Source organism: Rutidosis leptorrhynchoides, chromosome 1 (genome assembly GCF_046630445.1).
Source record: "Rutidosis leptorrhynchoides isolate AG116_Rl617_1_P2 chromosome 1, CSIRO_AGI_Rlap_v1, whole genome shotgun sequence".
Lineage (NCBI taxonomy): Eukaryota > Viridiplantae > Streptophyta > Magnoliopsida > Asterales > Asteraceae > Rutidosis > Rutidosis leptorrhynchoides.
The window spans coordinates 70,228,098-70,249,789 of NC_092333.1; the positions used below are offsets into that span (position 1 = coordinate 70,228,098).

Sequence of the window (21,692 nt, forward strand, 5' to 3'; positions counted from 1 at the left end):
AGAAGAGGAGATGAAGTGGAGGGAGAAGATGGTGAGTATGCAAATGGAGCATGAGAAACAAATGATGGAGTTACATGCTAATGCTTGCCATAATCAGATGCAGATTCTTGGTGTTATGGGTCGGTTTTTTGGGCAGTTTTTTGGGTCGGCTGCAGGTGCGAATGATGGGTTGTTGGGAACTTTGGGTTCGCAGCATCATTCGGTTTCAGGGGGATTGGATGATAATGGGAAGCCAGATGCTTACAAATGTCTGTTGTTGTAAGATTGCTTTCTGATGATTGGGCAAAAATTGATTTTATAAACTGTTTATAGTGCCTTTTTGGAATAATGGTTGATAATAATTTGATCTTTTGATTTGGTTTGCTGTTGCTGCCTTTACATTTGAATCTTGATACTGATTTGACTATGATCTTAAAATGCAAGAAAAAGCCTAAGATTTATGTATTTAGTTACTTGGATTAATATTTGTATGTTACAAGTATATTTCTGGCCTTGCTATAATGTGTTCATCAAAGCTTTCTAAAAGTAGTATACTAAAATAATAGTGAAAAAGGTTTTAGCAGCATAAGAAGATCATGTTCCTTTGTTATACCCAGAAACTTGTCAACGAGAAATGATCATTTCTAGATCTTTCAGTAAAACTAAAGCTATGATGAATATGTAAGTTTATACATATTCAGTTCAATGATCAAAACATATACTTCCATTAGCACAATCCAACTAACGTGGAATTCAAAAACATATATTATACAACTATTAGAATGTAAAGTTACATAAAGTAAAGTAATATCAGACATTATTATTCGTTGTCGTTATAAAACATATGAAACTACAACAGTAAGATCCTTAAAAACTTAGCCTGGCTTGTTGTCTGCTAATCCCATAAAGTTAGAACTACCTGAGTGAGACTCCCATTCACTGGAAGCATAAGGGATTAATGGGACTTCATAAAGATCAGATTGGTCAACTTCAAGCATTAAGCTTTTAGATTCTTCATTTGTTTGTTGTTGAACCCAAGGATGAGTTTTAGACTTTTTCAAGCTTTCTAACTCCATTGCCACCTCTTTCATTGTAGGCCTATCAATCCCCTGTAAGTTAACACATCTCTTCGCCAGATCAGCAACTTGTTGTATCTGTTCAAAAGTACCCTCACGCAGAACGCGTGGTTCAACAATTTCAAACAAGCGGTTCTCTTTCATCGCCTTAACAAAGTATGTTACCAAATTCTTTTCTTCATTGCTTCTATTCACGCAAAGAGGTTTTTGCCCCGTTATGAGTTCTGCAAGTTGTTGGTGATTTTAGTGTTATCAACAAATATTTTAGTTAATTGAGATTTACTTGAAAGCAAGGGTAATCAAGTTATACTTAGTAACGGGTTTGGAGTGTGTGAAGTACACGCCCGTAAGAGTTAACTTGATACTGGCATGGAAATTGTGATATTGAAAAGGTTCAGAATTCCACTATTTTCCATTAGGTGTTAACGAAAAGTTGCGTCTTTTCGTTGAAAGGTTGCCTCGTTTTGTTGAAAGGTTGCTACCTTTCATCGCACCCTTTCATTTCTTATATATATGAGATATGAGTTTTGCTTTCATAAAAATATATATACAGAAACATTCACATTCTCACTAATACTATAATTTGATCTCTTCTTGCCTAGAGTCAAATTGCGTTCTTGTCTTATTCCAATTAAGATTTCGTGTAACCCGAGGCAAGTAGGATCGAAATACTTAATTAGGAAAGTGTTTCACGATTCAAGAATCAATCCAGGATTATCATTTACAACCCTATTTTCTAGCAAACTAATTAAGTATTTTCGTGATAATCATGGATGATGAATCTGAGAAGAACGTGACATAAATATGAATCGTTGAAGACATGGGATTTTAGTCAGAATTAGGGATAATCCTATTGGGTTGAGTCGATCATTTGTACGGCTTGATGATTCTGGGAAGATATATTTCTATCACTTTGTAAAAAGTAACAAAAGGAATATGATGAAATTACGAGAACAAAGTCTGCGTTTTCTGAAAAGACTCAATCCAAATGGTGGAACAACCAACTGTATGATCTGTATTTGTGGCACAATGAAGAAAATTCAAGGATGAATTATTTCATATTGCTTTCGATTTCAAAGGAAGAAAGCACGGTACACGTTTCTAATTTATCTTTTATAAATAATTGCGTCATGTGATTATTGAAATAAGTATGATTTGCTTGATATACTTATACATATTATGATATTGAGGGGTCTCCTGGTCATTTGCGTGATATACTTCGTATTTCTATCATGATGCAACTATATGATTCATTCTGTATGCATGGTTTTTGTTATATGCAATTCACTTGAATCAATAGACATGATAAAGGATTTGGATTAATGAATCTGACTTGCATGAAATTCTTAAAATAGAATGGTAGTTAAATGTCCGTTAATGATTCCATTGCATGTTGTTATCAATAAATTGAACCATAGAATGACCCAAAGTCAAACGTTGTTATCATTTATGTGGTGTCGGTTATAACATGGCATTGTTTTATGTCACCACTAATTAACAGTATGATTTAAATGGGCTTTATTTTGGTTATAACTGTATGAATTCATGTTATTACATAATAGTTTGAATTCATGTTAATTTAATTTAATTCAACCATAATTTACATGGTGCCTGATATGGCATGTAAATTAATAACCACATGATTGTATGAACGAATTGGATTAATTTATTTGATTATAATATTTGTATGTACAAGATTAAATAATCGTTCATTTGATTATTTAGTTAGAGTGGATTGCAAATTTGTAATGGATTAATTTTGAAATCATGAGTTATATCATTAACTGATACAAATTGAATCATTATTCAAGATAATGATCGACATCCACAAGTTGTGGTTATGGGTTGTGAAAAATTATAATTGTTGGTAAGACAATGGCCTAATTGGTGACAAATGTTATGATACTTAACGGGTGGTAATAATCCGTTGAATAAGTCACAAGATAAAAAAAAAAAAATATAGTTGTGAATTGAATGATTTGTTGTCAAATAATCCTAAGTCTTTATTCATTAGTGAGATATGTCCATAAACCATTTAATAATCTATCAAGATGATACAAATTAGTGAAACTAATATGATTTAATATGAAATAAGGATTAGATATTGCTTATTTGTTTCAAATACCGGTTTGCTTTGAAAATTGGTGGTATGATGTATGTGATTACATCAAGTGACCAATATAGCATAGTGTTGGAAAGATCAATCATGGTCTAAGAAAATATATTGGGATGTGATTTAAGTATTTTATACTTATAGAAGCCAACCATGGATTATGGTTTAATTCACAATGTGAATCCTTTAAGCATATTAAGAATGTATTGAGATTACTTTTGATCAAGAAGATGATACATCTACTAGTTGTTGTATTTTACAATTGGTATAGATGAGGTATCTTGGATCAAAAAGGTTGATGTTGAGATTATAGATACTATAAACTTGTTGTTATTACTTCTTGGTTTTAGAAGTGAATGACTAAGGTATGTTTATAATTATAATCTCATCATCTAATGTAATGATAATAATTGTGTACATAAGGATAATGTGGATACATTATCAAGAGTGTACAAATTATAGGTTTACATTCGTGACTTGTGAAAAGTGGACATGTGCAATGACTGATCAATCAATAACCTTGAGTGCGCGCGTGGTTCTTATGCTAGGATAACAATACATTAAATCTTTTGATAAAAGGTTTACTATTCAAGTAAAATTGATTGAAGTCGAAAGAAATGTTCATTTAGATTTTAAATTATGGGATACACAATGGCTAAGGCATATAGTCAAATATATATGGAAAAGTCTAGACACTATTGCCTTAAACGAACTATGTTTCGTGAGTTGATCACGAATGAAGTGATATCTATGGATTTGTTGGGTTACAACAAAATTTTGCGAATCACTTGACAAAATGGTTAGCATGAGACTTAGTGCACAAGTCGGCTATTAGAGTGGGATTGAAGTCCACCGAAATCTTTCAAAGTGAGACACCCAATTCCCTTCTAGTAAAACGCTAGAAGCTGAATTTCAATGTGGAAGGCTTACTTTCTGAAGATTGAAACACGTAAATATTCTGATCCCAAAGTATGTGTTTAGACCCGTAAGTTGAGGTAGGTTGAAGTTTAACTTCTTAATAGTTCTTTTGAAAAATTGCATATGCGGGTGCAAGATGTAAAAGAACTACCTATGTGAGCATGAAGTTTTGCCGCTTCAAAGGAGCTTTGGACTTAGCTGCCGATATGTTCACTGAAGGATTGGGACACATGGCTTATAATAGTGTCAAGTTAGTATTAGACGAATGTAAGAAACTGATGTGTGTATTACTCTCTCGTTTTCATATGGGTTGAAGGGTTTAATTTCTGAAACACCCCGATTCTCGAATTCTGGATGATATAATATACTAAGATGAAAATTTAATTTCTGAAACATTTTCATTTATGCGTTGGTTTGTCTGTTTATTGATGTCATTTAGTAAATCAAGGATTACACTAAAATGGGGAGGAATTGTTGGTGATTTTAGTGTTATCAACAAACATTTTAGTTAATTGAGATTTACTTGAAAGCAAGGGTAATCAAGTTATACTTAGTAATGGGTTTGGAGTGTGTGGAGTATGAAATGTCCCGTTCTTATTGATTAAAAACGTTCCATATTAATTGATTTCGTTGCGAGGTTTTGACCTCTATATGAGACGTTTTTCAAAGACTGCATTCATTTTTAAAACAAACCATAACCTTTATTTCATAAATAAAGGTTTAAAAAGCTTTACGTAGATTATCAAATAATGATAATCTAAAATATCCTGTTTACACACGACCATTACATAATGGTTTACAATACAAATATGTTACATCGAAATCAGTTTCTTGAATGCAGTTTTTACACAATATCATACAAACATGGACTCCAAATCTTGTCCTTATTTTAGTATGCAACAGCGGAAGCTCTTAATATTCACCTGAGAATAAACATGCTTTAAACGTCAACAAAAATGTTGGTGAGTTATAGGTTTAACCTATATATATCAAATCATAACAATAGACCACAAGATTTCATATTTCAATACACATCCCATACATAGAGATAAAAATCATTCATATGGTGAACACCTGGTAACCGACAATAACAAGATGCATATGTAAGAATATCCCCATCATTCCGGGACACCCTTCGGATATGATATAAATTTCGAAGTACTAAAGCATCCGGTACTTTGGATGGGGTTTGTTAGGCCCAATAGATCTATCTTTAGGATTCGCGTCAATTAGGGTGTCTGTTCCCTAATTCTTAGATTACCAGACTTAATAAAAAGGGGCATATTCGATTTCGATAATTCAACCATAGAATGTAGTTTCACGTACTTGTGTCTATTTTGTAAATCATTTATAAAACCTGCATGTATTCTCATCCCAAAAATATTAGATTTTAAAAGTGGGACTATAACTCACTTTCACAGATTTTTACTTCGTCGGGAAGTAAGACTTGGCCACTGTTGATTCACGAACCTATAACAATATATACATATATATTAAAGTATGTTCAAAATATATTTACAACACTTTTAATATATTTTGATGTTTTAAGTTTATTAAGTCAGCTGTCCTCGTTAGTAACCTATAACTAGTTGTCCACAGTTAGATGTACAGAAATAAATCGATAAATATTATCTTGAATCAATCCACGACCCAGTGTATACGTATCTCAGTATTGATCACAACTCAAACTATATATATTTTGGAATCAACCTCAACCCTGTATAGCTAACTCCAACATTCACATATAGAGTGTCTATGGTTGTTCCGAAATATATGTAGATGTGTCGACATGATAGGTCGAAACATTGTATACGTGTCTATGGTATCTCAAGATTACATAATATACAATACAAGTTGATTAAGTTATGGTTGGAATAGATTTGTTACCAATTTTCACGTAGCTAAAATGAGAAAAATTATCCAATCTTGTTTTACCCATAACTTCTTCATTTTAAATCCGTTTTGAGTGAATCAAATTGCTATGATTTCATATTGAACTCTATTTTATGAATCTAAACAGAAAAAGTATAGGTTTATAGTCGGAAAAATAAGTTACAAGTCGTTTTTGTAAAGGTAGTCATTTCAGTCGAAAGAACGACGTCTAGTTGACCATTTTAGAAAACATACTTCCACTTTGAGTTTAACCATAATTTTTGGATATAGTTTCATGTTCATAATAAAAATCATTTTCTCAGAATAACAACTTTTAAATCAAAGTTTATCATAGTTTTTAATTAACTAACCCAAAACAGCCCGCGGTGTTACTACGACGGCGTAAATCCGGTTTTACGGTGTTTTTCGTGTTTTCAGGTTTTAAATCATTAAGTTAGCATATCATATAGATATAGAACATGTGTTTAGTTGATTTTAAAAGTCAAGTTAGAAGGATTAACTTTTGTTTGCGAACAAGTTTAGAATTAACTAAACTATGTTCTAGTGATTACAAGTTTAAACCTTCGAATAAGATAGCTTTATATGTATGAATCGAATGACGTTATGAACATCATTACTACCTTAAGTTCCTTGGATGAACCTACTGGAAAAGAGAAAAATGGATCTAGCTTCAATGGATCCTTGGATGGCTCAAAGTTCTTGAAGCAAAATCATGACACGAAAACAAGTTCAAGTAAGATCATCACTTGAAATAAGATTGTTATAGTTATAGAAATTGAACCAAAGTTTGAATATGATTATTACCTTGTATTAGAATGATAACCTACTGTAAGAAACAAAGATTTCTTGAGGTTGGATGATCACCTTACAAGATTGGAAGTGAGCTAGCAAACTTGAAAGTATTCTTGATTTTATGAAACTAGAACTTTTGGAATTTATGAAGAACACTTAGAACTTGAAGATAGAACTTGAGAGAGTTCAATTAGATGAAGAAAATTGAAGAATGAAAGTGTTTGTAGGTGTTTTTGGTCGTTGGTGTATGGATTAGATATAAAGGATATGTAATTTTGTTTTCATGTAAATAAGTCATGAATGATTACTCATATTTTTGTAATCTTATGAGATATTTCATGCTAGTTGCCAAATGATGGTTCCCACATGTGTTAGGTGACTCACATGGGCTGCTAAGAGCTGATCATTGGAGTGTATATACCAATAGTACATACATCTAAAAGCTGTGTATTGTACGAGTACGAATACGGGTGCATACGAGTAGAATTGTTGATGAAACTGAACGAGAATGTAATTGTAAGCATTTTTGTTAAGTAGAAGTATTTTGATAAGTGTATTGAAGTCTTTCAAAAGTGTATAAATACATATTAAAACACTACATGTATATACATTTTAACTGAGTCGTTAAGTCATCGTTAGTCGTTACATGTAAGTGTTGTTTTGAAACCTTTAGGTTAACGATCTTGTTAAATGTTGTTAACCCAATGTTTATAATATCAAAAGAGATTTTAAATTATTATATTATCATGATATTATGATGTACGAATATCTCTTAATATGATATATATACATTAAATGTCGTTACAGCGATAAACGTTACATATATGTCTCGTTTCAAAATCATTAAGTTAGTAGTCTTGTTTTTACATATGTAGTTCATTGTTAATATAATTAATGATATGTTTACTTATCATAATATCATGTTAACTATATATATAACCATATATATGTCATCATATAGTTTTTTACAAGTTTTAACGTTCGTGAATCACCGATCAACTTGGGTGGTCAATTGTCTATATGAAACATATTTCAATTAATCAAGTCTTAACAAGTTTGATTGCTTAACATGTTGGAAACATTTAATCATGTAAATATCAATCTCAATTAATATATATAAACATGGAAAAGTTCGGGTCACTACAGTACCTACCCGTTAAATAAATTTCGTCCCGAAATTTTAAGCTGTTGAAGGTGTTGACGAATCTTCTGGAAATAGATGCGGGTATTTCTTCTTCATCTGATCTTCACGCTCCCAGGTGAACTCGGGTCCTCTACGAGCATTCCATCGAACCTTAACAATTGGTATCTTGTTTTGCTTAAGTCTTTTAACCTCACGATCCATTATTTGGACGGGTTCTTCGATGAATTGAAGTTTTTCGTTGATTTGGATTTCATCTAACGGAATAGTGAGATCTTCTTTAGCAAAACATTTCTTTAAATTCGAGACGTGGAAAGTGTTATGTACAGCCGCGAGTTGTTGAGGTAACTCTAGTCGGTAAGCTACTGGTCCGACACGATCAATAATCTTGAATGGTCCAATATACCTTGGATTTAATTTCCCTCGTTTACCAAATCGAACAACGCCTTTCCAAGGTGCAACTTTAAGCATGACCATCTCTCCAATTTCAAATTCTATATCTTTTCTTTTAATGTCAGCGTAGCTCTTTTGTCGACTTTGGGCGGTTTTCAACCGTTGTTGAATTTGGATGATCTTCTCGGTAGTTTCTTGTATAATCTCCGGACCCGTAATCTGTCTATCCCCCACTTCACTCCAACAAATCGGAGACCTGCACTTTCTACCATAAAGTGCTTCAAACGGCGCCATCTCAATGCTTGAATGGTAGCTGTTGTTGTAGGAAAATTCTGCTAACGGTAGATGTCGATCCCAACTGTTTCCGAAATCAATAACACATGCTCGTAGCATGTCTTCAAGCGTTTGTATCGTCCTTTCGCTCTGCCCATCAGTTTGTGGATGATAGGCAGTACTCATGTCTAGACGAGTTCCTAATGCTTGCTGTAATGTCTGCCAGAATCTTGAAATAAATCTGCCATCCCTATCAGAGATAATAGAGATTGGTATTCCATGTCTGGAGACGACTTCCTTCAAATACAGTCGTGCTAACTTCTCCATCTTGTCATCTTCTCTTATTGGTAGGAAGTGTGCTGATTTGGTGAGACGATCAACTATTACCCAAATAGTATCAAAACCACTTGCAGTCCTTGGCAATTTAGTGATGAAATCCATGGTAATGTTTTCCCATTTCCATTCTGGGATTTCGGGTTGTTGAAGTAGACCTGATGGTTTCTGATGCTCAGCTTTGACCTTAGAACACGTCAAACATTCTCCTACGTATTTAGCAACATCGGCTTTCATACCCGGCCACCAAAAATGTTTCTTGAGATCCTTGTACATCTTCCCCGTTCCAGGATGTATTGAGTATCTGGTTTTATGAGCTTCTCTAAGTACCATTTCTCTCATATCTCCAAATTTTGGTACCCAAATCCTTTCAGCCCTATACCGGGTTCCGTCTTCCCGAATATTAAGATGCTTCTCCGATCCTTTGGGTATTTCATCCTTTAAATTTCCCTCTTTTAAAACTCCTTGTTGCGCCTCCTTTATTTGAGTAGTAATGTTATTATGAATCATTATATTCATAGATTTTACTCGAATGGGTTCTCTATCCTTCCTGCTCAAGGCATCGGCTACCACATTTGCCTTCCCCGGGTGGTAACGAATCTCAAAATCGTAATCATTCAATAATTCAATCCACCTACGCTGCCTCATATTCAGTTGTTTCTGATTAAATATGTGTTGAAGACTTTTGTGGTCGGTATATATAATACTTTTGACCCCATATAAGTAGTGCCTCCAAGTCTTTAATGCAAAAACAACCGCGCCTAATTCCAAATCATGCGTCGTATAATTTTGTTCGTGAATCTTCAATTGTCTAGACGCATAAGCAATCACCTTCGTTCGTTGCATTAATACACAACCGAGACCTTGCTTTGATGCGTCACAATAAATCACAAAATCATCATTCCCTTCAGGCAATGACAATATAGGTGCCGTAGTTAGCTTTTTCTTCAATAACTGAAACGCTTTCTCTTGTTCATCATTCCATTCAAATTTCTTCCCTTTATGCGTTAATGCAGTCAAGGGTTTTGCTATTCTGGAAAAGTCTTGGATGAACCTTCTGTAGTAACCAGCTAGTCCTAAAAACTGGCGTATGTGTTTCGGAGTTTTCGGGGTTTCCCACTTTTCAACAGTTTCTATCTTTGCCGGATCCACCTTAATACCTTCTTTGTTCACTATGTGACCGAGGAATTGAACTTCTTCCAACCAAAATGCACACTTTGAAAACTTAGCGTACAATTCTTCCTTCCTCAATACTTCTAACACCTTTCTCAAATGTTCACCGTGTTCTTGGTCATTCTTTGAGTAAATAAGTATGTCATCAATGAAAACAATGACAAACTTGTCAAGGTATGGTCCACACACTCGGTTCATAAGGTCCATGAACACAGCTGGTGCATTAGTTAAACCAAACGGCATGACCATAAACTCGTAATGACCGTAACGTGTTCTGAAAGCAGTCTTTGGAATATCATCTTCTTTCACCCGCATTTGATGATACCCGGAACGTAAGTCAATCTTTGAATAAACAGACGAGCCTTGTAGTTGATCAAATAAGTCGTCGATTCTCGGTAGTGGGTAGCGGTTCTTGATGGTAAGTTTGTTCAACTCTCGGTAGTCGATACACAACCTGAATGTACCATCTTTCTTCTTGACAAACAAAACAGGAGCTCCCCACGGTGATGTGCTTGGTCGAATGAAACCACGCTCTAAAAGTTCTTGTAATTGGCTTTGCAGTTCTTTCATCTCGCTGGGTGCGAGTCTGTAAGGAGTACTAGCTATTGGTGCAGCTCCTGGTACAAGATCTATTTGAAATTCAACGGATCGATGTGGGGGTAATCCCGGTAATTCTTTCGGAAATACATCGGGAAATTCTTTTGCAATGGGAACATCATTGATGCTCTTTTCTTCAGTTTGTACTTTCTCGACGTGTGCTAGAACAGCATAGCAACCTTTTCTTATTAGTTTTTGTGCCTTCAAATTACTAATAAGATGTAGCTTCGTGTTACCCTTTTCTCCGTACACCATTAAGGGTTTTCCTTTTTCTCGTATAATGCGAATTGCATTTTTGTAACAAACGATCTCCGCTTTCACTTCTTTCAACCAGTCCATACCGATTATCACATCAAAACTCCCTAACTCTACTGGTATCAAATCAATCTTAAATGTTTCGCTAACCAGTTTAATTTCTCGATTCCGACATATATTATCTGCTGAAATTAATTTACCATTTGCTAATTCGAGTAAAAATTTACTATCCAAAGGCGTCAATGGACAACTTAATTTAGCACAAAAATCTCTACTCATATAGCTTCTATCCGCACCCGAATCAAATAAAACGTAAGCAGATTTATTGTCAATAAGAAACGTACCCGTAACAAGCTCCGGGTCTTCCTGTGCCTCTATCGCATTAATATTGAAAACTCTTCCACGGCCTTGTCCATTCGTGTTCTCCTGGTTCGGGCAATTTCTAATAATGTGGCCTGGTTTTCCACATTTATAACAAACTACATTGGCATAACTTGCTCCGACACTACTTGCTCCGCCATTACTCGTTCCGACACCATTTGTTCCTTTCGTTCTATTAGCCCCTGGTCCGTAGACCTCACACTTCGCCGCGCTATGACCATTTCTTTTACACTTGTTGCAAAATTTGGTGCAGAACCCCGAGTGATTCTTTTCACACCTTTGGCATAGCTGCTTCTGATTGTTGTTGTTGTTGTTGCGGTTATTATTGTTGTTGGGATGATTGTTGTAGTTGCTGTTGTTGTTGTTGTTGTTGTTGTTGGGCCGTTTGTTGTAGTTGCGATTGATGTTGCGATTGTTGGGATAATTGTTGCGATTATTGTTGTAATTACTGTTGTTGTTGTATTGGTGATTCTTATCACCGTTTTCCTCCCACTTTCTTTTGACTTGCTTCACATTGGCCTCTTCAGCAGTCTGTTCTTTAATTCTTTCTTCAATCTGGTTCACTAGTTTGTGAGCCATTCTACATGCCTGTTGTATGGAGGCGGGCTCGTGTGAACTTATATCTTCTTGGATTCTTTCCGGTAATCCTTTCACAAACGCGTCGATCTTCTCTTCCTCATCTTCGAATGCTCCCGGACACAATAGGCACAATTCTGTGAATCGTCTTTCGTACGTGGTAATATCAAATCCTTGGGTTCGTAACCCTCTAAGTTCTGTCTTGAGCTTATTGACCTCGGTTCTGGGACGGTACTTCTCGTTCATCAAGTGCTTGAATGCTGACCACGGTAGTGCGTACGCATCATCTTGTCCCACTTGCTCTAGATAGGTATTCCACCATGTTAACGCAGAACCTGTGAAGGTATGCGTAGCGTACTTCACTTTGTCCTCTTCAGTACACTTACTTATGGCAAACACCGATTCAACCTTCTCGGTCCACCGTTTCAATCCGATCGGTCCTTCGGTTCCATCAAATTCTAAAGGTTTGCAGGCAGTGAATTCTTTGTAGGTGCATCCTACACGATTTCCTGTACTGCTAGATCCAAGGTTATTGTTGGTATGTAGCGCAGCCTGTACTGCGGCTATGTTTGAAGCTAGAAAAGTACGGAATTCCTCTTCATTCATATTCACGGTGTGTCGAGTAGTCGGTGCCATTTCCTTCAAAATAGTTAAATGGAACAAGTTAATCATACAGAATATTAAGAGTAGTTAATAGTATTTCGTAGCATAATATGAACTCATTTATAAAAGCTTTTTCTTCATATTAGCGTTTTATAAGTTTAAATTCGGGTAGTACCTACCCGTTAAGTTCATACTTAGTAGCTAATATACAATTCAACTACTACAATTCTATATGAAAAACTGATTATAATAATATTTCGCGTTCAAACTTTTATACAATATTTTACAAACTTACAATACCGCTTATTTTACATAAAGCATGAAATATAGCACACAATAACTTTGATACAAGATAGTTGTGAAGACAATTCTAGCTAGTACACAAGTCGTTCAGCAAAGGCAATAAAGACACGTAATTCATACGTCCAGAAACAAGTCATGCATTCTGGTTTTACTAGGACTACTTCCCATCCTTGGTCTTGTGCAACATAACCGTTATGGCCGTTGATAAGACAGCGTGTTGTAACGTCATCAAAGGGACGAGGGTTACGTAATGTCCAACAGTCCCGTAATAATCTAAAAACCTCATTTCTTACCCCAATTACCGACTCCGTCACTTGTGGAAACGTTTTGTTTAATAGTTGTAGCCCGATGTTCTTGTTCTCACTTTGGTGAGAAGCGAACATTACTAATCCGTAAGCATAACATGCTTCTTTATGTTGCATGTTAGCCGCTTTTTCTAAATCACGAAGTCCAATATTCGGATATATTGAGTCAAAATAATTTCTTAACCCGTTGCGTAAAATAGCATTTGGGTTCCCCGCAATATATGCGTCAAAGTAAACACATCGTAACTTATGGGTTTCCCAATGTGATATCCCCCATCTTTCAAACGAAAGTCTCTTATAAACCAAGACATTCTTGGAACGTTCTTCGAATGTCTTACAAACTGATCTCGCCTTAAATAGTTGTGGCGAAGAATTCTGGCCGACTCTAGACAAGATTTCATCAATCATGTCTCCGGGTAGGTCTCTTAAAATATTGGGTTGTCTATCCATTTTGTGTTTTTAAACTGTAAAATAGACAAGAGTTAGATTCATAAAAAAATACTTATTAATACAAGCAATTTTTACATATATCATAAAGCATAAGCACACTATATTACATATATTACACCACACGAATACAACTATCTTATTCCGACTCGCTCGTTTCTTCTTCTTCGGTTTTGGTTCGTTTTGCCAAGTTTCTAGGGATATATGATGTTCCCCTAATACGAGCCGTCGTGATCCACATTGGTTTAGAAAAACCTGGTGGTTTAGAGGTTCCCGGGTCATTGTTACAACTTAAGGACTTCGGGGGTTGACGATACATATAAAGTTCATCGGGGTTGGAATTAGATTTCTCTATTTTTATGCCCTTTCCCTTATTATTTTCTTTTGCCTTTTTAAATTCAGTTGGGGTAATTTCTATAACATCATCGGAATTCTCGTCGGAATCCGATTCATCGGAGAATTGGTAATCCTCCCAATATTTTGCTTCCTTGGCGGAAACACCATTGACCATAATTAACTTTGGTCGGTTGGTTGAGGATTTTCTTTTACTTAACCGTTTTATTATTTCCCCCACCGGTTCTATTTCTTCATCCGGTTCCGATTCTTCTTCCGATTCCGATTCTTCTTCCGGTTCCTCTTCGGGAACTTGTGAATCAGTCCACGAATCATTCCAATTTATATTTGACTCTTCATTATTATTAGGTGAGTCAATGGGACTTGTTCTAGAGGTAGACATCTATCACATAATATCAAACGCGTTAAGAGATTAATATATCACATAATATTCACATGTTAAAAATATATAGTTTCCAACAAAATTTGTTAAGCAATCATTTTTCAAGTAAACACGGTCGAAGTCCAGACTCACTAATGCATCCTAACAAACTCGATAAGACACACTAATGCAAAATTCTGGTTCTCTAAGACCAACGCTCGGATACCAACTGAAATGTCCCGTTCTTATTGATTAAAAACGTTCCATATTAATTGATTTCGTTGCGAGGTTTTGACCTCTATATGAGACGTTTTTCAAAGACTGCATTCATTTTTAAAACAAACCATAACCTTTATTTCATAAATAAAGGTTTAAAAAGCTTTACGTAGATTATCAAATAATGATAATCTAAAATATCCTGTTTACACACGACCATTACATAATGGTTTACAATACAAATATGTTACATCGAAATCAGTTTCTTGAATGCAGTTTTTACACAATATCATACAAACATGGACTCCAAATCTTGTCCTTATTTTAGTATGCAACAGCGGAAGCTCTTAATATTCACCTGAGAATAAACATGCTTTAAACGTCAACAAAAATGTTGGTGAGTTATAGGTTTAACCTATATATATCAAATCATAACAATAGACCACAAGATTTCATATTTCAATACACATCCCATACATAGAGATAAAAATCATTCATATGGTGAACACCTGGTAACCGACAATAACAAGATGCATATGTAAGAATATCCCCATCATTCCGGGACACCCTTCGGATATGATATAAATTTCGAAGTACTAAAGCATCCGGTACTTTGGATGGGGTTTGTTAGGCCCAATAGATCTATCTTTAGGATTCGCGTCAATTAGGGTGTCTGTTCCCTAATTCTTAGATTACCAGACTTAATAAAAAGGGGCATATTCGATTTCGATAATTCAACCATAGAATGTAGTTTCACGTACTTGTGTCTATTTTGTAAATCATTTATAAAACCTGCATGTATTCTCATCCCAAAAATATTAGATTTTAAAAGTGGGACTATAACTCACTTTCACAGATTTTTACTTCGTCGGGAAGTAAGACTTGGCCACTGTTGATTCACGAACCTATAACAATATATACATATATATTAAAGTATGTTCAAAATATATTTACAACACTTTTAATATATTTTGATGTTTTAAGTTTATTAAGTCAGCTGTCCTCGTTAGTAACCTATAACTAGTTGTCCACAGTTAGATGTACAGAAATAAATCGATAAATATTATCTTGAATCAATCCACGACCCAGTGTATACGTATCTCAGTATTGATCACAACTCAAACTATATATATTTTGGAATCAACCTCAACCCTGTATAGCTAACTCCAACATTCACATATAGAGTGTCTATGGTTGTTCCGAAATATATGTAGATGTGTCGACATGATAGGTCGAAACATTGTATACGTGTCTATGGTATCTCAAGATTACATAATATACAATACAAGTTGATTAAGTTATGGTTGGAATAGATTTGTTACCAATTTTCACGTAGCTAAAATGAGAAAAATTATCCAATCTTGTTTTACCCATAACTTCTTCATTTTAAATCCGTTTTGAGTGAATCAAATTGCTATGATTTCATATTGAACTCTATTTTATGAATCTAAACAGAAAAAGTATAGGTTTATAGTCGGAAAAATAAGTTACAAGTCATTTTTGTAAAGGTAGTCATTTCAGTCGAAAGAACGACGTCTAGTTGACCATTTTAGAAAACATACTTCCACTTTGAGTTTAACCATAATTTTTGGATATAGTTTCATGTTCATAATAAAAATCATTTTCTCAGAATAACAACTTTTAAATCAAAGTTTATCATAGTTTTTAATTAACTAACCCAAAACAGCCCGCGGTGTTACTACGACGGCGTAAATCCGGTTTTACGGTGTTTTTCGTGTTTTCAGGTTTTAAATCATTAAGTTAGCATATCATATAGATATAGAACATGTGTTTAGTTGATTTTAAAAGTCAAGTTAGAAGGATTAACTTTTGTTTGCGAACAAGTTTAGAATTAACTAAACTATGTTCTAGTGATTACAAGTTTAAACCTTCGAATAAGATAGCTTTATATGTATGAATCGAATGACGTTATGAACATCATTACTACCTTAAGTTCCTTGGATGAACCTACTGGAAAAGAGAAAAATGGATCTAGCTTCAATGGATCCTTGGATGGCTCAAAGTTCTTGAAGCAAAATCATGACACGAAAACAAGTTCAAGTAAGATCATCACTTGAAATAAGATTGTTATAGTTATAGAAATTGAACCAAAGTTTGAATATGATTATTACCTTGTATTAGAATGATAACCTACTGTAAGAAACAAAGATTTCTTGAGGTTGGATGATCACCTTACAAGATTGGAAGTGAGCTAGCAAACTTGAAAGTATTCTTGATTTTATGAAACTAGAACTTTTGGAATTTATGAAGAACACTTAGAACTTGAAGATAGAACTTGAGAGAGTTCAATTAGATGAAGAAAATTGAAGAATGAAAGTGTTTGTAGGTGTTTTTGGTCGTTGGTGTATGGATTAGATATAAAGGATATGTAATTTTGTTTTCATGTAAATAAGTCATGAATGATTACTCATATTTTTGTAATCTTATGAGATATTTCATGCTAGTTGCCAAATGATGGTTCCCACATGTGTTAGGTGACTCACATGGGCTGCTAAGAGCTGATCATTGGAGTGTATATACCAATAGTACATACATCTAAAAGCTGTGTATTGTACGAGTACGAATACGGGTGCATACGAGTAGAATTGTTGATGAAACTGAACGAGAATGTAATTGTAAGCATTTTTGTTAAGTAGAAGTATTTTGATAAGTGTATTGAAGTCTTTCAAAAGTGTATAAATACATATTAAAACACTACATGTATATACATTTTAACTGAGTCGTTAAGTCATCGTTAGTCGTTACATGTAAGTGTTGTTTTGAAACCTTTAGGTTAACGATCTTGTTAAATGTTGTTAACCCAATGTTTATAATATCAAAAGAGATTTTAAATTATTATATTATCATGATATTATGATGTACGAATATCTCTTAATATGATATATATACATTAAATGTCGTTACAGCGATAAACGTTACATATATGTCTCGTTTCAAAATCATTAAGTTAGTAGTCTTGTTTTTACATATGTAGTTCATTGTTAATATAATTAATGATATGTTTACTTATCATAATATCATGTTAACTATATATATAACCATATATATGTCATCATATAGTTTTTTACAAGTTTTAACGTTCGTGAATCACCGATCAACTTGGGTGGTCAATTGTCTATATGAAACATATTTCAATTAATCAAGTCTTAACAAGTTTGATTGCTTAACATGTTGGAAACATTTAATCATGTAAATATCAATCTCAATTAATATATATAAACATGGAAAAGTTCGGGTCACTACAGAGTACACGCCCGTAAGAGTTAACTTGATACTGGCATGGAAATTGTGGTATTCAAAAGGTTCAAAATTCCACTATTTTCCATTAGGTGTTAACGAAAAGTTGCGTCTTTTCATTGAAAGGTTGCCTCTTTTTGTTGAAAGGTTGCTACCTTTCATCGCACCCTTTCATTTCTTATATATATGAGATATGAGTTTTGCTTTCATAAAAATATATATATACAGAAACATTCACATTCTCACTAATACTATAATTTGATCTCTTCTTGCCTAGAGTCAAATTGCGTTCTTGTCTTATCCCAATTAAGATTTCGTGTAACCCGAGGTAAGTAGGGTCGAAATACTTAATTAGGAAAGTGTTTCACGATTCAAGAATCAATCCAGGATTATCATTTACAACCCTATTTTCTAACACAAGTACCACTCCAAAGCTATATATATCACTTTTTTTCTGTTAATTGGCTTGTGTGGAAGTATTCAGGATCAAGATATCCTAATGTTCCTTGAACGAGTGTAGTCACTTGATCGTGATCTAATGGGACTAATCTTGAGCCTCCAAAATCTGAAATTTTGGTAGTGTAGTTTTCATCTAACAATATATTAGTAGACTTGACATCTCGATGGATGATAGGCATAGTGGCTTGTGAATGAAGGTATCCAAGTGCATCCGCTGATTCAGTAGCAACTCTTAACCGATTATCCCATGATAACCAACTCATTCCACCCAATTCATGATGAAGGTGATAATAAAGAGTGTTATTAGCAATAAATTCATAAACTAGTACCGGGACTTCTTCTTCTAACCAGAAGCCTAATAACTTTACCACATTTCGATGAATGACTTGCGTAAGGATCAATACTTCATTGATGAATTGCTCTGTTTGGGTCCCGTCAATGAGTTTAGACTTCTTTACTGCAACAACACTCTTATCAGCCAAGATCCATTTATACACTACGCCAAACCACCTCGTCCAATAACTCGTTCCTCAGAATAGTTATCAGTTGCTTTCAAAAGCTGTTCAGCACTGAACATAATTACTGCATCCCTATTCCCTGGTGCATCGATTTTTTGTTTCAAAAATGCGCCACCATTTTTCTCAAAGAACTTTTCGCGTAGCTTCATTAGATTTTTCTTTCTTATTCCAAAGAAAATCGCAGTTACACCACATACTTGTTGGAAACTAAACTTGATTGTGGGCTATTTGTTTTGGATTTGGGCTTGCAAGTATACAACTATTTTGGATCAAGATTATAGCCCATTATGTAGAAACTTCTTGTAATATGTAGTAGTGAAAGTGTGTAGAATGTGTGTAGAATAATCTTGTAAAATATCTAGGTCTAGAAATACTAGGAAATATCTAGATAGTAGTAGATGATGGAGTGATCTAGACTACTCCATTGAGTAGTATAAATAGAGGGCTTCACCCCTCATTTGTAATCAAGCAACAAAGCAAAAGCAAAGCAACAAGCAATAAAACAAAGCCTTCAAGATCAATCAAACTTCTAAATCATCAATCCTCTCTTCCACAAATAATATACATAACCTCCTATTTCTAACAAATTGGTATCAGAGCTTGGTTCGACAAGATGATGGCCAACAATGTCATCACATTTCCTCGCCTCACAAAGGATAATTATGATCGATGGAGCATCCAAGTGAAGACCTTCCTAGGTGGACAAGACTTATGGGAGATTGTGGAGGAAGGTTATGAGGAACCTGCAGAAAAAGGTCCTCTCGGCAAGGAGAAAAAATTAATGAAGACGAACGATCAAAAGGCTCTTTCCATCATCCAACAAAGTGTAGATGATGGAGCTTTTGAGAAAATTGCAAGTGCAACCACCGCCAAGAAAGCATGGGAGATCTTGGAGAATTCTCACAAGGGAGTTGAAAAGGTGAAAAAGGTTCGACTACAAACACTACGAGGTGAGTTCGAATCCTTAAATAAGAAAGACTCAGAATCAATTTCCGATTATTTTACAAGAGTCTTGGCGATTGTCAATCAATTAAAGAGGAATGGTGAAACTCTAAGTGATGTAAGAGTCATTGAGAAAATTCTTAGATCATTAGATTCAAAATTCTACTATATAGTCGTAGCCATTGAAGAATCTAAAGATCTAGAATCAATGACTATCGATGAACTCATGGGTTCACTACAAGCCCATGAAGAGAGGTTCAATAAGAAAAATAAGGAGCCTTTGGAGCAAGCTTTACAAGCAAAACTCTCTTTCAAGGAAGAGAACAGTGAAAAGACTCATCAAACGAGTCAACGAGGCCGTGGTCAAGTACGTGGCCGAGGACGAGGGCAAGGATATATCAAACGTGGAGGTTATAGTTCTGACAAAAATGAAGAAAGAAGTCAAGATTTTTACCCGACAAGAGGTCGCGGGAGAGGCTACACAAGTAGAAAGCCAAGGTATGACAATTCTCAAACCAAATGCTATAATTGTCATAAATTTGGCCACTATGCTTCGAAATGCGAGAAGTCAAACAATTACGTGCAAGAAAGAGCAAATTTTGCACAAGAAGATACTGAAGCCGTGGAAAACACTTTGTTACTAGCATGCAAAGGTGAAGATAACGGAGAATCAAATTTGTGGTATCTCGACACGGGTGCAAGCAACCATATGTGCGGTGAGAAAAACATGTTTGTGGAGTTAGACGAGGTAATTAGTGGAAATATCACCTTCGGAGATTCCTCTAAAGTCCCGGTTAAAGGCAAAGGTAAGATTCTCATCCGCTTGAAAAATGGAAGGCATCAATTTATCTCTAACGTGTATTATGTGCCCAATATGAAGACGAATATACTGAGTATTGGACAACTCTTGGAGAAAGGCTATGATATTCACATGATAAATCGTACCCTTTCTTTAAGAGACCAAAAAGGAGGTTTGATTGCTAAGGTGCCAATGTCAACGAATAGGATGTTCATGCTAAATATTCAACATGACATTCCAAGATGTTTAAAAGCATGTTTCAAAGATAATTCTTGGCTTTGGCACATGAGATACGGGCACTTAAATTTTGGAGGCTTAAAATTATTATCAAGTAAAGGAATGGTGAAGGGTTTGCCTCCAATTAATCATCCGGATCAAATATGTGAGGGATTTCTTCTAGGAAAGTACTTCCGAAACAGTTTTCCAACAGAAGCTTCTAGTAGAGCGAAGAAACCTCTAAAACTTATTCACACGGATGTGTGTGGACCCATCAGCTGAAAGGACCCGTTCATATACATTATAAACGATTCACAATAGTTGATTACATCGCGAGGTATTTGACCTCTATATGATACATTTTACAAACATTGCATTCGTTTTTAAAAGACAAACTTTCTTTACAACGAAAGTTGACGGCATTCACACCATTTCATAATACATCCAACTATAATTGGCTTAATAATAATCTTGATGAACTCAATGACTCGAATGCAACGTCTTTCAAAATATGCCATGAATGACTCCAAGTAATATCCTTAAAATGAGCTAATGCACAGCGGAAGATTTCTTTAATACCTGAGAATAAACATGCTTTAAAGTGTCAACCAAAAGGTTGGTGAGTTCATAGGTTTATCATAACAATCATTTCAATATATTAATAGACCACAAGATTTCCGTTTATAAATTTATGTACACTCGTAAGTGTATAAAAGTATTCTATAAGTTGTAGGCACCCGGTAACAATCCTTAACGTTCATGTTTTACCCTCTGAAGTACACCAGATCAGGTGTGTTTAAAATAACCTCGAAGTACTAAAGCATCCCATAGTCAGGATGGGGTTTGTCAGGCCCAATAGATCTATCTTTAGGATTCGCGCCTACCGTACATAGACAAGTAGTTTAATGTTACCAAGCTAAGGGTATATTTCTGGTTTAAACCCACGTAGAATTAGTTTTAGTACTTGTTCCTATTTCGTAAAACATTTATAAAAACAGCGCATGTATTCTCAGTCCCA

General features: G+C 34.8%; 1 pseudogene; it reads right to left on the bottom strand.

Moving 5' to 3' along the window:
- Positions 1–854: 854 nt before the first annotated feature.
- Positions 855–21,692, bottom strand: part of LOC139882134 (putative wall-associated receptor kinase-like 16) — a 62,549-nt pseudogene continuing 41,711 nt past the window's right edge.